Below are 21719 nucleotides of genomic sequence, written 5' to 3'. Positions count from 1 at the left end.
TATCATATCTCAGATAAGAATCAGATCAAAACTGTGCATAGTTGGTTAAAAATATGTTTTGTTAGAATTTAAAAGCATGAAAAATGTTATTGTCGTTGCTGTATTACAATTACATCTTTTTTTAAAGTGTGAACCATCCTAATGTTTATTCTCTGATTCCTGCCTTACAATTACTTGACAGTAAATGTGTGAATTTGATGACAGTATTGTTTTGCAACATGAGTGTCTGTGTGTGTTTATGATCAGTCATTAAAGTAATAATGTGAAGTCTGTGTGATGTCACAACAAAACATGACGTCCAACCTACTAATCTGTGCTCATAAAAACAGCAAACTGTAATAAAGCAATGACACCACTTTAGACCTTTCACCCTTTCACTCGGCTTCACGTTTGGTATATCTCCACAGTGTCACTGCTCTGTGGCTCTGTTGATGCTTTCTGCTGTTGACTCTATTGTTCACGTCTCCTTCCTTTGTTCCTCTGGATCCTGAACCCCGCAGTGGCTCGTCCAAACCACTAGAGGGGAGTAGCGATCTGCAGTGAGTCTCCTCTCTTCATTGTGTTTGTCCGGAGTGAAGGAATGTGCTCCTCTTTGTCCAGGAAGAACAAAAAGAGAAGAAGTAAAAGCTCAGATGAAAATGCTGCGTTGCACTTTGTGTTTATTTGTCATATTGTGTTGCTCTTAATTCGGTGGTACATTTTAGTCACATTTCAAAACCGATCAGCTGCAGATTGTCTGAATAAAAAAAGCTCAAACAAACTATATTTGTTTACAGATGCATGTTGGAAGTGATGTGTTAACAGTTTTTCTGCATCCTTACACCAGTATTTTATAGGTTAATGCAGCAGCAGGAGCTTTCAGTGTCTTCCTTTGTCTCATCACTTGTTTCCTCCTAAGATTCTTCTGGAGTTGAAGTTCAATTTCCCTGAGCTGCAGGCAAAAGGAAAAAAAAAAAAAATCTTTGAAAAATGGCAGAAGACCTCCTCCCAATGCCACCTTGTTGGAGAGTTGAGCCCATATCAGCTGAAGTCTTTCTCAGTAATATCACTTTAATGGCCTTATTGTGAGTTATGACAATCTCACCCACACCGTCATTAACCCACCGGTCCTTAATCTCAGCGAGAGGAGCACCTGTCAGGCTTCGTTAGCCATTAAACCGTTAATAATCTCCACCCCACGTCCACGCACGCACACACTCTGCGGCCGCCGCGCGTGGAAAAAGAAATGATTAGACGGTTGCCTTTTCATCACCTCTGATGAAAGCAGCGACGGGCCGCGGAGATCTCGGGTGAGATGGAGAAGGTAAAAAACACGGGTCCCTTAATGAGGTCAGTTAGATTGAGTATTATCAGTGGCCCTCCAGGGCAGCTGCCACAGTTATACATCTACTGCTGCCGGGCTGTTGCCATTACATGTATACCTTTCAAATCCCATGTGAGCATTGATTCATCCTTTAACTTGATTTTAAGGTTGATATAATATAATCTGCTGTGTGCTCGGTAGGTTTAATGGTCTTAATGCTCATTAAAAGCTCTCACAATTCTTTGCAGAGTTTCTGTTTTTATCTGACAGCAGATTTGTTGTTGACATCGAGCTCATTCATATCTCCATACTTTGATTCGTTGTGTGCAATTTGTTTGGACACTTTCTGTGACACTTGAGGTTTGCTAAATCTAAGAAGGGAAAACATTTGATTAAACGTTTCCCTTAATATGTATTTCTACTAATCATACCCTCAGTGTACTTATTTATTCCTTCAGTTTAAGGAAGGAATTAGTGCCTTTAACACACACTGGTGGCATCTTGTCAGCTGATTTGTAAAGTATAAACATTTTCTTCTTATTATGTTGATTAAAAAAAAATGTAATCCTGATGATATCAAGTTTCTTTTGGAACCATTACTGATGCAAATTGATAGCAGGGCGACATGGGCGACTTAATCTCTTCTCTCTTGTGGAATTTGAGGGTAGAAATGACAGAATTGAGAGAAAGCGGTATCGAGTGTATCGAGAGGAACGATTTACTTTGAGAGATGAATACTGCATTACTTATTTGAGGGAACTTTTCATCAAAGATTTTCCTCTGAGCTGTGTACAAACCAAGCAGCAAATACTGCAGTTTGAGCATGAAGTCAATGTGGAGGCACCTTAAAGTGCCACCGATGGCTCCAACTGACACCTACTTCTCCCTACAAATACTGAGTCAATCATTGTTTTTAATGAGTCATTATGGTCTCAATCTCTAAATTCAGGCCCTCTAATAAGTGTGCTGGTGGTCATTTTGGAAATTACTGCTCCGTTAATAAGACTTATAGTAGCTTTGATGTCTGCCGTGTGGGTGTTGATTGACAGTTGGCTCACCTGCTGCTCTCCCTGTCTCTGGGACTGACAGCGAGTTGGACTATTGTCACAATATTTCACTAAGTTTAATGTTACTTAATTATGATACCTGCCCTGTTAGCACAATTTAACGTGTTTCCAGAGCATGAAAAGGCAACACCCTGCATTCCTTATCTGGAAGCTGCTTTCTCCAAACGGAAAAGATGGCGCCGACCATAAACTGCAACTCCGGGCTTCAAACCAGCTCCAGTGCAAACCAATGAGTAACATCACACCTGGCTTCATCCATCTTTATATACATTCTATGGTAGAAACCTCATCACATCCCAGTTATATGCTTTGTCCTGAAAGTAAGAAACACAGTTGTTTTTCTCATTTAGTTCCTGAAAAGTTGATATTGTGAAGATGAAGCATTTTCCCCTGACAGTGATGATACACTGCCGGTGTGTGTATGTGTATGTGTGTGTGTGTGTGTGTGTGTGTGTGTGTGTGTGTGTGTGTGTGTGTGTGTGTGTCTCTGTCAGACGTTTTTCTGATATGGACCACAGAGTTCATGACCTCATGAACTATAAACCACCAGCACGGGGCCTCTTGACTTGGGATTGGCGTATACAGCCTCTGGTCAGAGTGTGTGTGATACAAAAGTCATATGATGATGATGATGATGATGACGGTGATGATGATGATGTATACTTGCACCTAACCTGACCTCTCCTCTCTGCGCCCCCCCCCCACCTTGAGGCAGGATGTGTCTCTAATCTCCGTGTTGTTGTCCTCGGTCAACAAAGGGAGCAAAAAATACGACCTGATGAATCGTCTCCCGACGCGCCGCTCTGACATCCAATAACGCCTTTTGTTCACACAATGACAATCGCTGGTCCCGATCTTTATGAAGCGCCTAATTATTTCCACATGGGGAGGGATATTGAGAGTCATCTAAACGAGCGCAGCAGTCACTCTATTATTGTTCATAATCCATTATGTCGACGTTACAAATTGATAATTTCTTTCAAGTGAGGGATGAAAATCTGGAGCCGATTTAAAGACAGTCGCTACAGAAAGTGCTACCTCTGTGACCTCTATTGTGTCTGCTGCTCTTTAATTTATCAGGCACACACACACACACACACACACACACACACACATAAGCATTGCATATTAATTCACAGCAATCCATTAGGCCATAGGAGGTCCACGCTCTATAAATCAAAACTAAAGGGCCGGCTAATTGACTCGCACACAAAGGAACAGGACGACTGTGGAGAAGAAGAAGATGGGAAGAGATAGGAAGGGGTGGAGGGGGGGGGAGAGATGAAGAAGAGGGGGTGAGGAGGAAGGGGTTAATGGGAAAGGAAGTGAAGGACGGGAAAAACGTGGGAGAAGAGAGGGAAAGAGTGCAGCAGCGGTGTGCAGAAGTGTATCGCTGTCTTTGACCCGGGTGCCTCCTTTGTTCTATGACTGATGGTAGTCGGCGATGACACACATTGCTTATGAGCCCCTGTGGCCACGAGCTCGATCTCACCACCTATAGGGCCACTGAGCAGCAGCAGCGGCAGCATATAGGGGCCAATTCTCGCAGGGCTCTTAGCGGCGCTGCTAATTAGCTAAAAGGGGTCATTTGTATGCAGCTTCTCTGTGTCTTTATCTCCCCCGCTCTCGCACTCTTTCTCTGTCTCTCTCCTGGTTTCTCTGTCTATTTTTCTCTCTCTGTGTTATCAATCCATTTCCCCCTTCATCCTTATCTCAATTTGTCTCCGCGACTGTAATTGTATCAGGTCTAATAATTAGCGCAACTCAAGTCTAATAAGTTGGCTGTTAGCTCTAACAGATTAGAGTCTAGAAACTTCCATTTCCTTCTCCTCGGTGGCTCTGTGATTTAAAGGTGTACATTTAGCACTTTTTAATTTGTTAAATGTCTCTTTAGGTTTTTGGGTTTTTTTTAACAGGAGGAATTAAAAACATGTGGTTCGTCTTCCTTTTCTTTTTAATGTTATACTGATTAAAATGTGCATGGAGATAAAGGTTTTCTGGGACCTCTCAGTTCCCAGTGACCAAGACCAGAGTCAGACCAGAGTCAGGTCAACATGATGACAGTCTAATCTGGTCTGGCTGTAAATAGAGCTGTTCGTTCAAGGAAATGGAATATGAGCAAAGATGGACCTAAAGAAGTAGAATCCAGACACTGTTTAGTCTTCTGTCATGGCTTCAGCTCATCAGAAGTCCATCTGGAGTTACAGGTCTGCGTATACTGACACTTTTCACTTCATCGATTTTACTTTTGACTGAAAATAACTTGAACTCGGCTTTCGTGACAAAGCCTCATGCAAGGACATTTTCCTATTGTTACCCAAACTCTCTCTTACTTTCTCTGTGAGGTTTGCTCGTACAAATGTTCCAAGTTGGAGTCAGGAAACTCTCTTCGTTCAGCCTGATGAAGATGTCACCTGTTCATGAGGAGATGAACGTTTGTGAGATTTCATCATCATCAGCATAATCAAGTTGGGGGTCCGTTTGTAGGCGAGTTTCATTCACAAAAAGGCTGAAAAAAGAGTAAAAAGAAGAATTTAAGGTTGCTGCTGTTGGGAATCAGTGTCAGTAGTCGTGTTAGAGAAACAATTAGAAAACATAAATCCATCAGAACAACGCTGTACTGTGACATTTTAAATCATTCCTCTCAATTTAGCTGGATGCTAAAAAAAAAAAACATCTTTCTAAAGCAAAGCACTCCGTGACTAACATGAGAGGCGTCATGTGACGGTCACAGAGATATTAGAAGGAGAGAATATTACAGTTTACAGTAGATGTAGATACACTGTCAGCTGCAACACAACATGATACTGGACAGAGAGCTGCAGAAACACCCAGAGGCTGCTGTTTACAACTGCTGAGATAAAAATCATCACGTTGAAAAAAACCTCTCAGTAAACTGGCAGCCATGATGATGATAATACGCTGAAGAGAATATTAATCTAGCATTAAATTTGTTTATTTTATTTAATTTTATTTGATTTCTGTATCATATTTAAACTCTAAGTTCATTCAGATTAAGGCATTTCAGGTCTAATGACTGTTTTTTTGATCTGTGGACTAAATACAAGAAAATTAGTAAATGCCACAATTTTTCCTAAATCACTTGTGCACTCCACTTACTGTAAAAACGATGCTGTTTGTACGAGTGTTTCTTGCACGAGGCCCATTGTGCAAAATTATTCGATTGACCGCCTGGCTGTATGTAGCGCAGTGCAGGGAGGTTTTCTTTCTGAAGACCTCTCTCTTCTTTCTTCACCTCTTTCTCCCACTTCTTTGTTTGCTTCCCTTCCTCTCCTCCTTCCTTTCCTTCCCTCTTTTCCTTTTTCCTGATTTCATACACACCAACACACACACTCCTTTCCCTCTCGGCCCTTCAGCCCTCCAAACAACACCCCCCCCCCCCCCCCATCCCCCCCACTCCCTCCCTCTTGCCTTTTCTGTTTCCCGGCCTGTGTAGGGGATTGATGGAGATATGGGAGGCTGTCATGCAGTAAATAGCATGGACATTGGCTCCCCGCCACGAGATGGGAATCAAGCGTGTGTCTTGTGCTCTTAAAGCTTCCCCCTCTTCTCCCCTCTTCCACTGTAACTCTCCTCTCCCTCCAACCTCCTCCTCACCTGAAAAAGCACGGACCTCGGAGGGCAGCGGAGCCACGGCGAAGCCTCCCTGCCATCCCTCACGCTAACGCATGAGCCAATCTGCCAACCCTAACAAAAGGCTTTCCGACATATCACTCCTTGTCCTCCTTCAAACATTTCATTCTCTCTCTTCCTCCGCAGCTAATCAACCCTTCCCTTTCTTTTGTCTCCCTTTCTTTCTCTTCCCCTCCGTTTCTTTGTTGTGCCCACCGCGTGAGTTATTTCCCTGCGTCGTTTCATCAGGCATGCAAAGCGTCTCATCGCGGCATCATGGACAATGAGTCCCTCTGGCTCGTGAAAGGTTAATGCTTTGGATGATTGTAAATTGTTTGGCCATTTCAAGGGGCTGTGAAAGGGATAACTCAACCATAAAATTTGATCGGCTGCCTCCCTCTCTTCCTCCTCCACCTCTCTCATCTGCAGCATCCCCTGTCACTTCCCTCAATCATTCTAATTTTCCTTCTTCTTTCTATCTTTGGTTTCCTCATTTTCTTACCCCCCCTCCCTCACCCTCCCTCACCCCCTTCACCTTTGCAGTTCACTTTATCTTCATTTTCCCATTTCCATTTTTGTTAGCCCAACAGAAGTTCAAAGGTAATGAGACTGAAATCTCATCCCTGTGGCGTCCTTTATGACTTTGTCCCGTATTAGAGGAGTATTTCGGGGAAACAGCCACTCTCTGTTTTTATACCTTTGACCACAATTTACAGCGTGAGACTTTGTCGGGGAATCATTTTGGCTGGTCAAAGGAGAGAGAGTAGAATGACTTGCATGTGCTCACATGGTTATCATTAGGGCCAGCTGGAGTAGACAGCGTCCCCATGTCGCCCTCCATAAAGCAATGACCCCTCAACTCTTTGAACAATAAAGGCTGGCGTCTGGGTGGCTCAGTGGGCTGAGGCATGTTTCTGCTTTCCTCCACTGTATGGCTGTAACTGGAGTCATGGTATACTGGGATACTATATTTGACATGATCACTACAAGTCCTCTAACCTAAAGAATAAAACACAGCTCATTTATTATTGCCATCCAGACGACCCTGATGAGTGTTTTAAACCGGTGCCCCCGTCGACATGAAGACATTACTTGTCAGCACCTTCCAAAACAAATATGGTGTTATAGAAGGATTCATACGTCCATTTTCTGATCTTAATGTGCTAGCACTAGCACTAGCACTTTGTTAAAGGGAATATATTATGCTTTTTGTGATTTTATGTTATTTATATAATGTTCTGATGTTGGATATTTATGTTAAACATGATCAAACTTCCAAAACTTGAGGTTAGCGTATGTAGGAATGTTCCCTGCAAGTCAAAAAGCCCTGATCGCTCTGCAGTCAGCTCAAACATGTACAGATGTATTTGAGAAGTTGACAATTTGAGTCGAAAGCCGTGAAATCCCACTACTATAGTTTGTTGCATGGTTTTTAACTGTAAATCATGCAAAGATATTCCAGAAGAGCCCCAGAATATAAATATAGAGTTGTAAATGTGCAGGATATGTTCCTTTTAAGGTAAGGGGAAGAACTTGGTCAGACAGCTTTTTACACCCTTCCATGCAAGAGATTTAGATAGATTTTGCTTTTAATTTTAGAAAATTAAAGTGTTACAATAAGTGTTCATGAAGTGTTCCCTTAGGAGCACCTCATTTGTGTGAGTATCTCAGCTTTATCTCTGGGGGAACACAAATTAGGAAATGTGCGTCATGTAGCAGGTGGATGTGACTCCCCTCGTTGAGACCTGTCCTGTACCTTTCTTCTGGAAAACAAATAATTTTTAAAATATTTGTATGAAACAAATATTCGTAAAAAAAAACAAAAAAACAATATTTGTGCTTTGCCAAATAACGTATTTGTATTCGGACACACCCCTAATAGATAGATAGATAGATAGATAGCAACTATGATCACTCAAGATGGTCACAAACAATAAACATTAACGATTGTAGCTAACAAACAGCTAAATGCGCTAGCCACAAACAGAAGCTATGGGTCACTATTATCATTATGTTTATAGTTCACAAAAAGTGAGTGTTTGGAACATACACTGAGAATTTTGTATGGATTTTTGATATTTTTTGACTGGTTTAAACTAGGTTTGAACTGGAAACCATTTTCACTGATGTAAACCCAAGCTGAATAAAGCTACTGTCCTCCATGAGGAAACATTTACGCCTTTCAATCCTTCAAGGTCTTGAATGTGTAAAACACGTGTCCGGCTGCGTTTTCCTTTCAGCAGCTACACAGAGTTACATGCTTATAATCAAATGGCTACAAAAGGCTGGAGTTCTAATTATCTTTTTTAGTATCAAAATCTGCATGAAAAGACTAAAACCAGGAAGAAATTAATCATACTAATAAGCACAGACGAGGCTTGATTACCAACTTGGCAAAATGGGCAACTGCCCCGGGGCCCTGGACCCCCCAGGGGGCTACAACAGTTGCTGGTTCAGTGCATGTCAATTGGTTTGGTAATTTGATTAATTGCAAATTTGTTGAGGAATTTGCACCACTCAAGTACAATATCAACTTAAGTGGGATCCGCATTATGGTGTAATATTTTTGTCCTAGTCTTGTGAAAGTTTGAGTTTAAATTGTTGCCACATCGTGCAGATTCCAAAATTAAGTTGTGTTTAATTAAAATAGTGCAAATTAACAGACACAAAGAAAACCTGGGATCACGTAGTATTATTACAGCATAGAGTAGTGCTGGTTGGTCTCATGGTCTCGTTTGGCATCCCCAAAAACTTTAATCAAAAACCTTTAGGAACCACTGACATTACCAGGTTTGACCCAAAAGACTCTAGCTTTATTAGATTTAAATATATAACACTCAGATTTATCTTCAACTTTAAAGGCTTTTTCTCAAAACATGAAAATATTGTGCTAATAGTTTGCTGCATTCATAGAAAAGAAAACATTCTAGAAAGGCCTTAAAACATGTTGCATTTGAAAAAAGATGAAATAATTTTATTGGAAGGTTGTTTGACTGGTTTAAAGAAAGCAGGACTCAGTAATACACTGGTTCAGATGGATATTATGTTACACTGCGCGCCTGTGTTTTTCACATGGAGTGAATGGTGGCAGGCTGCCACATGGGAAACTCTCTGTTTGAATGGCCTCAGGGCAGATAATCACCCACCTACAGTACTGCTGCTCACCACTGAACCAGTTCAGAGGTGTGTAGGACACTGCAACAGATCTCAGCTCCACTGAACACACGTGTCAACACACATGCACAGCACAAAGGAACTACAATCTAACAATGATGTCTTGTCACAATACTTATGTGTCTAATAGAATAAAGTGTAGTCTTGATCTGATTATACTTGCTAAAAATAAGATTTATTTAAAACCAAATCTATAATTATTGCCAGAATAATTTTTGTCAAAACACAGCAAACACTAACAATATTCTGTCAGATATTAGCTGTGGGTTAGAAACAGACTGCATTAAATTAAACACCATATATTCATAGTCATATCCACATCTCATTAAGTGGCCAGACACCACACAAAACATATTTCATAGCCCAGTGCAGCTCTGTCTCACAGATGAATCTACAGGACACAGTGGATGTCAAATGCTAATTCACTGCCAATGCAGAACTTAAGTGTAGCATTTATGTAGCTTGAGAGAAAGTAACGCATGCAACTTTGACATTAAGGCCTGGGGTAAATGTTGTGTCTCAGAACAACAATTAATATTGGCTTTTACATTTTCTATAACATTAACCAGTGTTTGAGTTACCTAAACTTAACCATAGTTTCCATTTATTTGTAAAAGTTGGCACTGAAAGTTCAAAAGACCTGACAAAACAAATATGCTCATATTCTAAGCTAATTAGAAGCAAATACAAAAAAACAAAAAACAAAAAAAATACAAAAAGTAACGTGTAACATTGCTGCTGATAAACAAACCTAGAGTTAGCCTAGCTTACAGAAATACTCAACTGTTCTCATACTCCTCTTACCTATCCAGCGACCTAACCTGCAACATGCAAGCTAGCCGTGAACATGCTATCACTAGCCAGCCACAACAGCCTGCCAAAGTAACTGGTTGCTAGCTGCAAGTAATTATTTTAATGATAAGCAATGTGATAAAATTTATTAAAGTAGCTAATGTAACATTAACTGCTAGAGCAACTAAATAGGCACAAAAAGCTAACCAAGAAGTTGGTGCTCTAGAAACATCTCAAAAAAAGAGACACTTTCCTATCTGCCCCACAAACAAAAATATTTCCTGCTGGACACGTCATTTTACTTCTAAAAAACAAGCTCATATTACAACATTGACCCCTCAGAAAATGTCCTGTGATAGAAAGTGACAAATGGGGAGAAAAGGTAAGTGTTGGCTGCAAGTGTAAAAATGTGTAAAAATGTTGATGTCAACGATTTACACTTGAATTAATATTAGTTTTGTAAAGGCTCTACATCCAATATGATCCACCTTCACAGGTGCTTTCACTTACTTTGCTTGATTAGACATCTCCCGGGAAACTTACACTTTTATCATTCTGGTACATTTAGTTTGGTGACTTCAGGTTGCAATCTGCAACTGCGTCACATTCTGGCTGCAACGTGGCCACTGGAGCTGATCATCGCCAATCGAGTCAATGATTGTGATCCCACCAGACACGCCGCAGTACGTTTCAGAAGCAGCCCAGAAGTGGCTCTCTGCTCCACTAAACATACACGCCCAGACTATTTTTGACGGAAGCTCAAGCTACACAGAGCAGATCGAGCTAGGCAGGAAGTCAGACACTGAAACAGCATAGAGCATCTGGTCAATTTTCAAAATAAAATACCCTGTGCAGACTCCTGATTGTATATCAACAATAAACACAATTAAAAGAGACAAATGACCAAATCAACGAAATATGAGCAAGTCAACAAAATCGCACAGTTTAGTTGCACTGCTACTGCAGTAATTACGGTAGCATAACTGGCTGCCGTAATTACTGTAGTAGCAATGCAATTGAATTTAAAAGGCGGCTGGCTTGACAGCAGTCAAAACACCTCGCTTCTGAAACGCACATGGCATATGATGCCGTGTGGAGGACGGAATGCGACGCAGACGCACCCGGCGGGATCCATGGGTGAAGCGTGTCTTTGGAAGCACCTAGTGAGGATTAATGATGGACTCTTGAAAGGATATTTACTCATGAAGGCCATTAACTCTTCACATTATCCCTGCGGGGATTTATCCTGAAAATTCATGGAGCCCAAACTGACGGTGGAGCCAAATGTGGTCTGCTGTAGTTATAATTACACAGCAGGGAGCTGAAAATGACATGACAAAATAGCTTGCACTGTCACACCAAATTTCACATTTCTACTCAAAATCCTTCAACTTTTTGACCTTGGGACTTGAACGAGATTGGATCCACGTGCTTTGAAAAAAAAAACTGCTGCAGGCGATAATTTATAACTACTGCTGGTCCTCAGCCCAGATGTTTTTCCTTTTTTTTTCTTCTTTGGAGGGATGGTGTTGGATAGAGAGAACAGCAAAGAGGTAGCTAGCTATATATGGCTGGAAGATAAATGTGAGAAAACAGATAATCGGTAGCAACACACACCTGTCACACAGATTTTCATATCCTTGACAGGGATTAATAACAGATACTAGTGCTGTCGCTCCTGCAGACACACAGAAATACACACGTATACATACACAAAACTTACTCCGAGAGCGAGGAGGAGTTTATTGAAACACATGCATGTGACAAATATGCACTCACAAAGAAATGTACACACACATATATAGAGCCTACTGTTCGATTTGTGCCTTCCGGAGTCTCTGAAGCCTTTGAAAAGCCACTAGAGGATGAAGCCACAACAAAGGGACTTAAGAGGCGTCCCAACAGTCCGCTGCGGGGCCTGAAAGAGAAAAATAAAAACATACACTGGCCAGCAGCAGAACCGCTATCTCAAATTAAAATTTCATCTCCGGCTCCAAGAAGTATATAAGTCTGTAAAATATATATATTTATGATTTATTGGACATACGGAGCTGGTTGAGGGCCGTTAATCATATGCCATATATATACCCGCCATATATAGAGCCATATAGTTGAAATATGAATGCCATAAAAAGGATGCAAGACGTATGGGAGAGTGGAAAAAACATGGAGTGATGTGAGAGCTTGTCTTTGATTGCAGGGAGGGGAGGAAAAGAGGGAGGGAGGGAGGAGAGGAGTTGGCAGTGAATCTCTTTGTCTCTCCTCTTAGCTTTTTTCCCCTCTCCCGCCCTCTCTCCCAAGCGGGTCGGGGCTGCCCTTGCAGCTTTTTGTTGTGCATCTTCTGCCCTCGCCGCCGATCGTCCCCTGTGCTGCTTCGGCTGCTCAACAGATGGCCAGTTGGCTCATTAACTTTAATAAATCTAACATCAATTAGACTGGAGGTAATTGGGATGCCGCGGAGGTGATTGCAAGGTAGCGGCGCTGCATACGAAAAGCTTGTGCCCCCTTAATGAATGGCTCTCATGATGCTCCGTGTGTGTGTGTGTGTGCGAGTGCCAAAAGCGTGACATTAAAGCGTGTGGCAGTGCCAGGGAGGATGTAGGGACGGACAGATGACTGAAGGACAGAAGAGACGATTCCTTTCTGACAAGTTACATCCCATCAGCTAACCTTGATGGGTTCATTCTCTCCATATGTCCTCAGACATCCCCTCTCTCGGTCCTCCTTCTTTGTTCTTCTTCTTTATCCCACCTTCACCTGTCATTTGCTCTTGAAATCCTTCTCTGTATCCCTCTGACTCATTCACACCTCTGTCCATCTCTGATAACAAGCTCCTCTCAGCTCTCCACATAACAATACATCTTTCTTGCTGCCTATTTTCTGCCTCTCGCTGTCTTTCTCCTTGAACTTTTTACTTCATTACTCCTTCCTGACCTTTGATGTAGCTTTGAGAGATGAGTACCCCTTCACTGCCTTTGTGTGCGTGCGCATCCACATACAGTCTGTGCATGTGTAATCAAAAAACTGTGTGTGTAGGTGCATGTATCATTGCTTTATTTTGCTCTACATGGCTTTGTCTGCCTGCGCGCGTGTGTGTGTGTGTGTGCGTGTGTGTATGTATATATTATCTGGCAGACAGCTATCCATGTATCTGTCAGAGGGTTGTGCTGACTCAGCCAATCAGTGCCGTGTGTCTTTTACAAGAAGCAGATGCACCTGCCAGCCTGCCTGTCCAGGCTGTAAATGTAGAAAAATTGTGTGTTTGTCTGCACGCATACACAACATATGCCTCATTATGAATGCTTGAGTGCGGAGCATAACTTGTCTCTCTACTCAAAGAGGAGGACTGTAGTCACACGACGCTCCTCTCTTTTTTCAATCAGAACAGATTGTCTCGGGTGGATCAAGCTGCTTTCGGCTCTGCAGGTTTCGAGACTGAACTGGAGAAACAGAATCATCTCTTCATGTCTACAGGATTGGTCTGTCTGCTGAACAAAGCACATCTGCCGGGCTGCTGTGGTGAGAGCAAGAGAGCCGGAGAGTCTCACAAGAAAAAAAAAAAAAAAAAGGTCCATGACTGCCTCAGAGGCTTTAACAGGAACGTAAAGAGACACAGAGCATTATATAGAAGTTGCAGACACAACTGCATCAATGTGAAAGTTTTGTGATGATTATAAGAGCATCTCTGTCTCCTAGAGATTACGTTCATGCATGAAGAAATTGCAGCAGCATGTAACGCTGGATGAATTATGTTTCCCTGTTAACATAATGAGAAAATGTTGTTAATTAACCTATTTGTCAAGTTGCATAAAGTGTTCAGCTCTTATTTTTTTCCCACAAAAATATCCGATCTCGCAGTACTAATTTTCCGCCGTGTTTAGACACTGGCAGCACTTGGTTAAGGTTAGAGAAAGTTCATGGTTTTGGTTTAATACAGAAAAACATCTGCGGTCCGTTCTCTGCGGTGGTACATTTAGCTAAATCCACGTGTCGGATGAGTTCAACACAGCTTATTCTGACAAGTCATTCAGATTAAATGACAAAATACTTTGTTGGTTTATTCCCTCGGTCCCCATCAGGGGGAAGACTCATTTGTCTCTTCCTTCTAAAACCATTACAAAACAAAAACAAATATGTTTTATGATGTGACAACGCTATTGTTGAGGTCTGGTTAGGATTAGGGGGGGATCGTGATTTGGGTTGAAATAAGCACTTTGTTAAGATTAGAGAAACATTTAAATCAAACTGGCAGAATCTAAGAGTTTATGATGACATTGAATCTTTAGTCAAATAACGGCTTAAACCACTTCACCCTCAGGCTTTTATCTTTTCGGATTGTTATCCTGTGATCAAAGGCACATCCTGTTTTCGGTAAAGCCAGAATATTGCACACTCGGGAGTGATTTGCTCAAATCCAAGGCAGAGGGGTGGTGTGCAGGGAGATAGTCATTTTCCCTAAGCCTTCCTCTGTGTCCCATAACCTGCTCTGAATACAGGAACGTAGTCACCTTCCAAGTCTCACCGCTCATGTACCTTTGTTTCCTGAGAGTGCAGCTGGCGCAGCATGTGAGAAGCCTCTTCTTGTCTTTGTGTAAATATCAGGGCCGGTCCCTCTGGGCTGAGGTATATGAGGATGATGGGGAGGGAGGGGGGGGGGAGTATGTGTGTTGAGCTTGGGGGGGTGGGGGGGTTAAAGTAGAAGGAGGAGTGGAGATGATAACCATTAACAAGGGACTAGCTGGGGTCATCCCTGATTTTATTAGACAACGGGAAATGGAATCAAGGTGGCAGGGGTCGCTTTCTTTGTTCAGGAAACTTATATGGATCCTATAGAGAGATGAAACCCCGCCCCTGCTCCGGCTCCGGCGTCTGTTCCACGAGCTTCTCCGACTCCACACGGTTTCTGAGAAAGAAAAAAATGTTCCTGTGCTGTTTTGTCTTCTAAGATAAATAAGTATCAAATAATCAGGATGTGAACACTTGTTATTTTAACCAAGAGCAGCCATCAGCATGCTGTCAAAGACTCGTGGGAGCTGTAGTTGTTTAAAGTCTATTTTTCAGACTGGTTTACTCTGGCTCCACAGTTTCAATTTGTTCAACAATTCAAAAGTTCACTGATGGCTGTTTCCCCAGAAAAACAAGGACGCCGATCAGAACTTTGTAGGCAGATGTAAGAAAGGAGACAAAGGATTTCTGTGCCAGAGCCAAGAAAACGGCAACAACAGGAGGCAAACGAATGGATGTGATCAAGAAAGAAATTATAACTCTTAAATCTGTATTTGTCTTCAATCGTTGCAAAAGAAGTCCAATGCAAACAGCTTTGAATAAATGATGACGTACATAAAGAATGTGACTTCCACCGAAGAGCTGAAAACATCAGATCTGTGTGGAGCGATGATGAGGAGACCGTAACCTTCCTCAAATTAATATATAAAACAAAAGAAATGTCATATTTCTATCATGTTTTCCACATGGTTTTCCATCGTTTGAGCTTTGATTGCCGCTCTTTTAATGACATCATCTCGTTGTGTCCTCTTCTTCTGCAACGGTTTAATGGCACCGACTGGAGAATTAGCGCCACCTCCTCATACATGTGGATGGAAACCTGAGCTCTGTCTCAAATCACATACTTCTGTTAGCACACTTTCATGTAGTACACTGTGTACACTATGTATTTATGGCGTAGTGGTGCACAAATCTCGACAGGGTAGTGTTGTCTCAAATCAAACACAGCTGTTGTGCACTTACTGGAAATGACGATCGCAAATTAGCATTAGCTAGCGTTAGCATTCATGTTATTGTTTGCGCTACCAAATCACTACAGACTGTTAAATTAACCCAAAAAACATACTGATGGCTTATATCAGACAACAGTATAGTGGTGCTTAGTACTAAAAACACTTACATACATTACATTTGTATAATGTGACGATGTTCACCGTAGTTACAACATACTCGGCCGCCATTTCCAGTTTGAAAAGTGGTCCCTCCCCTTCTGCTATGTAGCCAAGATGGCGACCATTGAGGGCGAGAAGTGTTCATAGTTCCATATTCAACTTTTTGATCGTTTTGAGTGCACCATCCAGGTTCTCACAGTGCACCGCATTTCCCATACTTCTCAGTGTGAACGCACTTATGCACTCAAAATGTTAAGTGTAAGTACAGAAGTGAGACACAGCACTGGCTTCAGTAATGAAGTGAAACAAAATGGCAAATTCATTTTACTTTATTCTACAGTTTCAGCCATTCAAATTCATTTCAGCCAATGACTCAAACTGTAGAGGTTTATAAATCTCGGCTTAAAGCCCACTTAAATAGCTTTTATAACTTGTCTCTTTAATCACTGCACCAGATTTAGTCCCCTGTTAATGATTGATCCTTTCATGGTTTCTTTTTGAAATCAGTTATGACACATTTCATGCATACATGTTTCAAACAAACAAACAAACAAACATGCAAAACATAGTGCAAACTTGCAGCCACGTTATTTAATCCTTAAGTGGCCAAAAGTATGTAGACACCCAAACAAAGCCCCAGAGAGCCTCCAAACAATACATGATATGTTTATTCTGTGAAACATAAGACGAGAGAATCAAATGAAAAGCTGCATGACACACTCGTCCATTAGTGTTTCTGTGTTATTGTAGTGTGTGGTATGACGTATTTCTTGCATATATTGCTGTATGCAGGCCTGGGCAGAATCCTATACATACTCTGTGTGTGTGTGTGTGTGTGTGTGTGTGAGGGAGAGTGTTATGGATAAAGACATCCACATGGGAAATAAAAAAACAATACACATTCTTTAAAGAGCTTATATTAAATAAGTCGTTGGAACAATGGGTGTTGAGCTCAGTCAGCTGAGAGGGATGAATCACTGCAACAGAGGCAAAAGCCTGCAGAGACACAACAATAAGCACTTATTAAGATTTTTGTGTGCAGTCGGTTCTTGGAGTCACACTCACACACACACACACACACACGTCTGTGATATTAAAGTCATCAGAGTGAAACTAAAGAGAAAGAGAAATAATCCAATACGTAATTAAGTAAAAACAACAAAAACAATTTTATCAGACAACAAAAACTAAACTGAAATTAAAAGTAGGTCATCCAAAACTAACTGCAACATTATTATAACCCTATTTCACTTATTGCACGTTACATATTGCGCAGCTTTTTTAATGGAGTTTTTTACATGGCAATATTCAAACTTTTCTGACATGTTGTAAACAAAACAAGTAATCAATTAATCAACAAAAAAATTGTGCTAGGAGGAATATCAGCTGTGTATAATGAGCCTGGAGGATTTATAATATAATTTATATAAAATCTCAAATGTTACCTGCCCTCAACACACATAAACTCCTCCACCTGTGTTTCCTCCCAGCTGACTGCTCTACAGAAGGATTCACAGCTTCGATGCTCTTCTGTTCACAAATGCTCACATAAAAACTTCAGTGTGTTGACCCACTAATTATCTTTGTTTGTTTAGGTCACAAGGCAGCAGTAGCAGTGGCGGCGGCAGTGGCGGCGGTCCCTCCCTCCTCGGAGATGCGGACCCTGGAGGGCTGTTAGTTTCCTGTCGTTGTCTCGTGAAGAGAACCAAGTTTTACTGCTCACCGTCGGTGTGTGCTTATATCCCCGGTGGATTCAGAACAGCCGGATTAGATTTTGATTCAATGTAGAAACCTCAGTGGGGATGGAAAAGGCCACTAAAGCGGCAAGGGAGAGAATCAGGAGGATAGAGATGAAAAGAGCAGAGGGAGGAAGAAAGAGTCTGGAAAGGCAGGTGGATCCTAGTTTGTCTCCAGAGAGAGAGAGAGAGAGAGAGAGAGAGAGAGAGAGAGAGAGAGAGAGATTCCCTGACAGTGTAGATCCTGCCTCTGTGTGTTCATGTGTGTGTGTGTGTGTGTGTGTGTGTGTTTGACATGGATTATAGGTTTCTCCCTTCACATTCTTCTTCATTTCCCAGATATTCCCATGTAAACATGACTAAATGGACCATACAGATGCAATACATACATCATATGACTCTGCCTCTATGTATACAGGGTTTTACAGGTACCAGAGATGGACGACACTAAAGCCGCCTTTTAGACTGTGCAACAACAACGATTGTGTATATTTATTGCATGTCACACTATGTAAGACGCCTATAATAAAATCTATGTCAGACTGCACAATATCAGTTCGAGGCTGTCAGATTGTGCGATGAATGTGTGGTGAATTATAGAGCTACAACGTAGAGAAAAGTTTATGAGCACAGAAATGTCATCAGATCGTCATCCATCTGCAGCGATGTCACGCAAACTTTATTCTGTTTTGTTTTTCGTGTGCATGTGTGAATGTATTAAGGAGAACAAATGTGTTTATTCAAAAAACTACTCTTATGAAATTCTGATTGGTTGGTTTGTAGTCGTGGATTGTTGGCAACACTCACTTTGTGTCAGAGTTTTGCTGTTTCTGGTCACCAAAGCTTCAAATCAGTCATTGGTGGACGAGTCTCAAAGTGAGATGTATAAAAGAGCCTTAAGAGGAAGTCTACAGGTCGACTCTCTGTAGATACAACCCCTCCCCCAACCACTGGTGGTTTCTAGTGTGAGTAAAACTTCTCAGGATGCCCTCTAAGGCTGAATTTGATTTTCTCTCGTTTCAATAGGAATAATAAATCATGTAGCCAGGATTTAAAGGAAGGTTGCTGTGAAGATTTCCAAAGGAGAAGAATTTTTCTACGTGCAATCAAGGATGCAAAATCTATCACATTGTTCTGCAAAGATGGAGTAACAGGTATGTCTAGGATATCAGAAATAGATTTAGAAAATGACTGCCAATAATTAGACAATTTAGTGCATGTCCAGAACATATGTGTTAGGTTGCAGAGCGTCTGGGAGCAGCTCCATACAAAGGTAATCTTGCTAAAAATCTACTTCCTTTCCCTACAAAAAATACTCGTGGAGCCCCATGATTTTTACCACGTGGGTTAGTTTGTGTTCATGAATGTAAAACTATTGCAAGCACTGAATGAAAAACACCTTCTCCAAACTTTATTAATGCTAACATACAACAGTTGTAGCTCAGCATTATAGGAAGCTTTGAAATACTGTTATAAAAGCCAAAGTGAAACTGGAACTTCTGGGGAAACCTTACTCAGAATCCTACTGATGTTTTTGTGTTGTGTTGTGTTGTGTGGTTCACTTCATATGTCTGTAACGATGGTATTTTCTTACAGGATTTAATATCTTTGCTGATTTAATATTTCAGTTTTAAGCAGTCAGAGGAGGCTCCTGTCAAAAAACGACCTCACTGTCCAAAAATGATCTCAATTTTCAAAAATTCTTTTTTCCCAAAAACATCCATAGTTTCTATAAACGTTCTTACTTTTATAAAAATGTCTCCACTTTCTGAGGAGGTGGAAGCTCACTTTCAGTAATGCTGTAATTTTACAAAAAATGTCCTCTTTGTTCAAAAATCTCCACAGTTTTCAAAAATATCTTTGTTTCCAAAAGGTCTTCACTTCATAAAACTGTTCTCACTTGTCCACACTTTACAAAATATCCTTAGTGTCCAAAGTATGTATCGTTTATATAAAAATAAAACTTCCAAAACTGTCCTCAATCTCCATAAATGTCCACACTTTCCAAGACAGTTGTCCTCCCTTTATTAAAATTTCCTCACTTTCAATAAAAGTCCTAATTTGATAAAACTGTTCTTACATTTCTGCACTTTATAAAAATTCCTCACTTAACAAAATGTCCTTAATGTCCAAAAATGTCCACATTAAAAGACAATCACTTTTCAAAAACGTTAATACTTTCCCAAAAATGCCCCCACTGTCCTCAATATGCACAAAATGTCTTCAGTCTGACTTGAAAAACATCCTCATTAACTAAAAGTGTCCTCACTTTCCCATAAATATCATCGTCAAGAAAATATCCTCTTTCCAAAAAACTGCTCACTCACTTTTCATAAATGTCGTCATTCTCAAGGTTTGAAACTCAAATTGGTCCTCACGAACACACAAAGACACACACACACACACACACACACGAACCATCTGAGTGTCGGTGAAATAATCAGTATGTTGCACAGCAGAGTCATTAACATGGAGAGATTGCAAGAATAAACAATTTGAATGTGATTGTGAGATGTGAGAAGCCCCAGGGTTTGTGTGTGTGTGTGTGTGCTGATTTGGTTCTGGATGGTTGAGTTATCAAGAGGATGTACCAGTTACACTACTGTGTGTGTGTGTGTGTGTGTGTGTGTGTGTGTGTGTGTGTGTGTTCATGCAGACATCTGTGTGTTTGTCAGTGTTAATACATACCAACAGAGACCCCCCTCCTGCCTCTCTGTCCCATCACAGAAACACAACCTGCCTATTTGCATGCTTACTGACTGTAAAATTGCCAACTCCCACTGCATCGACTCTTAACCAAACACGTCTAATGATTTCACATTGCAATCTGATTGTTGGGGTTGTGTTTTGTTTTTTTTATAATCTTCTGTGGAGTTTAGTTCGGGGATCCGGAGGGGCATCGGGGGAGAAGTGTGTGTATGTTCTTTTTTTGTCACATATTAAAACCTGAGATGTGCAGAGAGAAAAACTTTGAATAGGTGACAGATGGAGGTTTTGTGTGGACGTGTATGTCTTTGTTCACATGTTTGTGTGTTTGTGTTTCATACAAAGACATCTGGGATTATGCCAGTACCTGTAGGAGGATAAATGATATGAATCCCTTCGTTCCCTCAGGTCTTTTCTCTCCGTCGCTTTTGTTGTCCTTGTTGTGTTAGAAACTATTTGAATTTATTATCCAATGCTCAATTCAACAGCTGGAACAAAGAAACTGGTGCCCTGAATGATGGTGTGATTCTCCAAAGCACCTCTAGGGGGCACTGTAGGACATTCTACTGCAGAGCACAAAGGATAAGAGGCTCAAAAAAAAAGTACAGTATAGAGCCTATAGCATGCAAACAGAGAGAACAAAAGAAAAGCAGAGGCGTTCCAAGTCTTCCTTTCCTCTTCATTCACAGCACATCAATGCTGTCCTGACCAGGACTCCCCTGGAGAAAGAGATCCTTCATCTCAATGGGAACTTTTTGGCTAAATAAAGAATAAATAAAATAAATCACATCTCTTTGCTGAAAAACAATCACTCGAGAGTCGAGACAAACTTTAATGTCAGTTTGCAAGGATTGTCAGACAAACCTTGTCCCTGCATGTGTGTGTGTGGGGGAGAAACTATAAAAAATAAATAAGCTTCTGTCCTTTTCCTTCCTTCATCACTTTCTCTCTCTTCTTTTGTGCGCAGGCTGTCAGAGAGATTCACCTTGGTGGTCGGTAATAAGCGTACGCATCCCGCCTGAAAAGATTCCCACTTCTTCTCGGAGAAGTATTCATGTGCTGTTTGAGCTACATGAAAGAAATCTGCGGGGATATATGTGAGAAGAAAAAAAAAAAGAGAGAGATAGCTTCGAATGACTGAAGAGCAGAGTTTACCTTGGGAATGAAGAGAGAATTAAAATATAAAAGAAAATACATGAATATGGTACTTTATTGACTGAATGTACGGTACATCGCGGTATGTGTTCTATAAGTGGAGGAGGCTAATATAAAGAATGGAGAGATGAATGTTCAGCTTCTGTATATTTTCACTGTGATGGAAAATATGAACTTAATACATAAAGGACATTTTCAGTGTCTTCTGCTATTGTGCTTTGCTTTGTGCTATTGTAGTACACTGAGCCCCTGTATG

At 41.1% G+C, this 21719-nt stretch overlaps 2 long non-coding RNA genes across 3 annotated transcripts; one reads left to right on the top strand and one right to left on the bottom strand.

The window, feature by feature from the left end:
* Nucleotides 1-31: 31 nt before the first annotated feature.
* On the bottom strand, nucleotides 32-7106 carry LOC137187323 (uncharacterized). 2 transcript variants are annotated; one of them, XR_010929190.1, is made up of 4 exons: nucleotides 5989-7106; nucleotides 4704-4784; nucleotides 762-931; nucleotides 32-590 (listed from the first exon to the last, which is right to left on the bottom strand). It is a non-coding gene; the product is annotated as an uncharacterized lncRNA (long non-coding RNA). The 2 variants fall into 2 exon arrangements; XR_010929189.1 differs by lacking the exon at nucleotides 5989-7106 and adding an exon at nucleotides 5491-5728.
* Nucleotides 7107-11063: 3957 nt separating this feature from the next.
* On the top strand, nucleotides 11064-13705 carry LOC137188409 (uncharacterized). Its single transcript, XR_010929391.1, has 2 exons — nucleotides 11064-12441; nucleotides 13353-13705. It is a non-coding gene; the product is annotated as an uncharacterized lncRNA (long non-coding RNA).
* Nucleotides 13706-21719: the final 8014 nt, after the last annotated feature.

This window comes from Thunnus thynnus, chromosome 8, assembly GCF_963924715.1.
Source record: "Thunnus thynnus chromosome 8, fThuThy2.1, whole genome shotgun sequence".
In the NCBI taxonomy this organism is placed as follows: domain Eukaryota; kingdom Metazoa; phylum Chordata; class Actinopteri; order Scombriformes; family Scombridae; genus Thunnus; species Thunnus thynnus.
The sequence above is the reverse complement of the archived record's forward strand: the minus strand, read 5'-3'. Positions and strand labels throughout refer to the sequence as shown.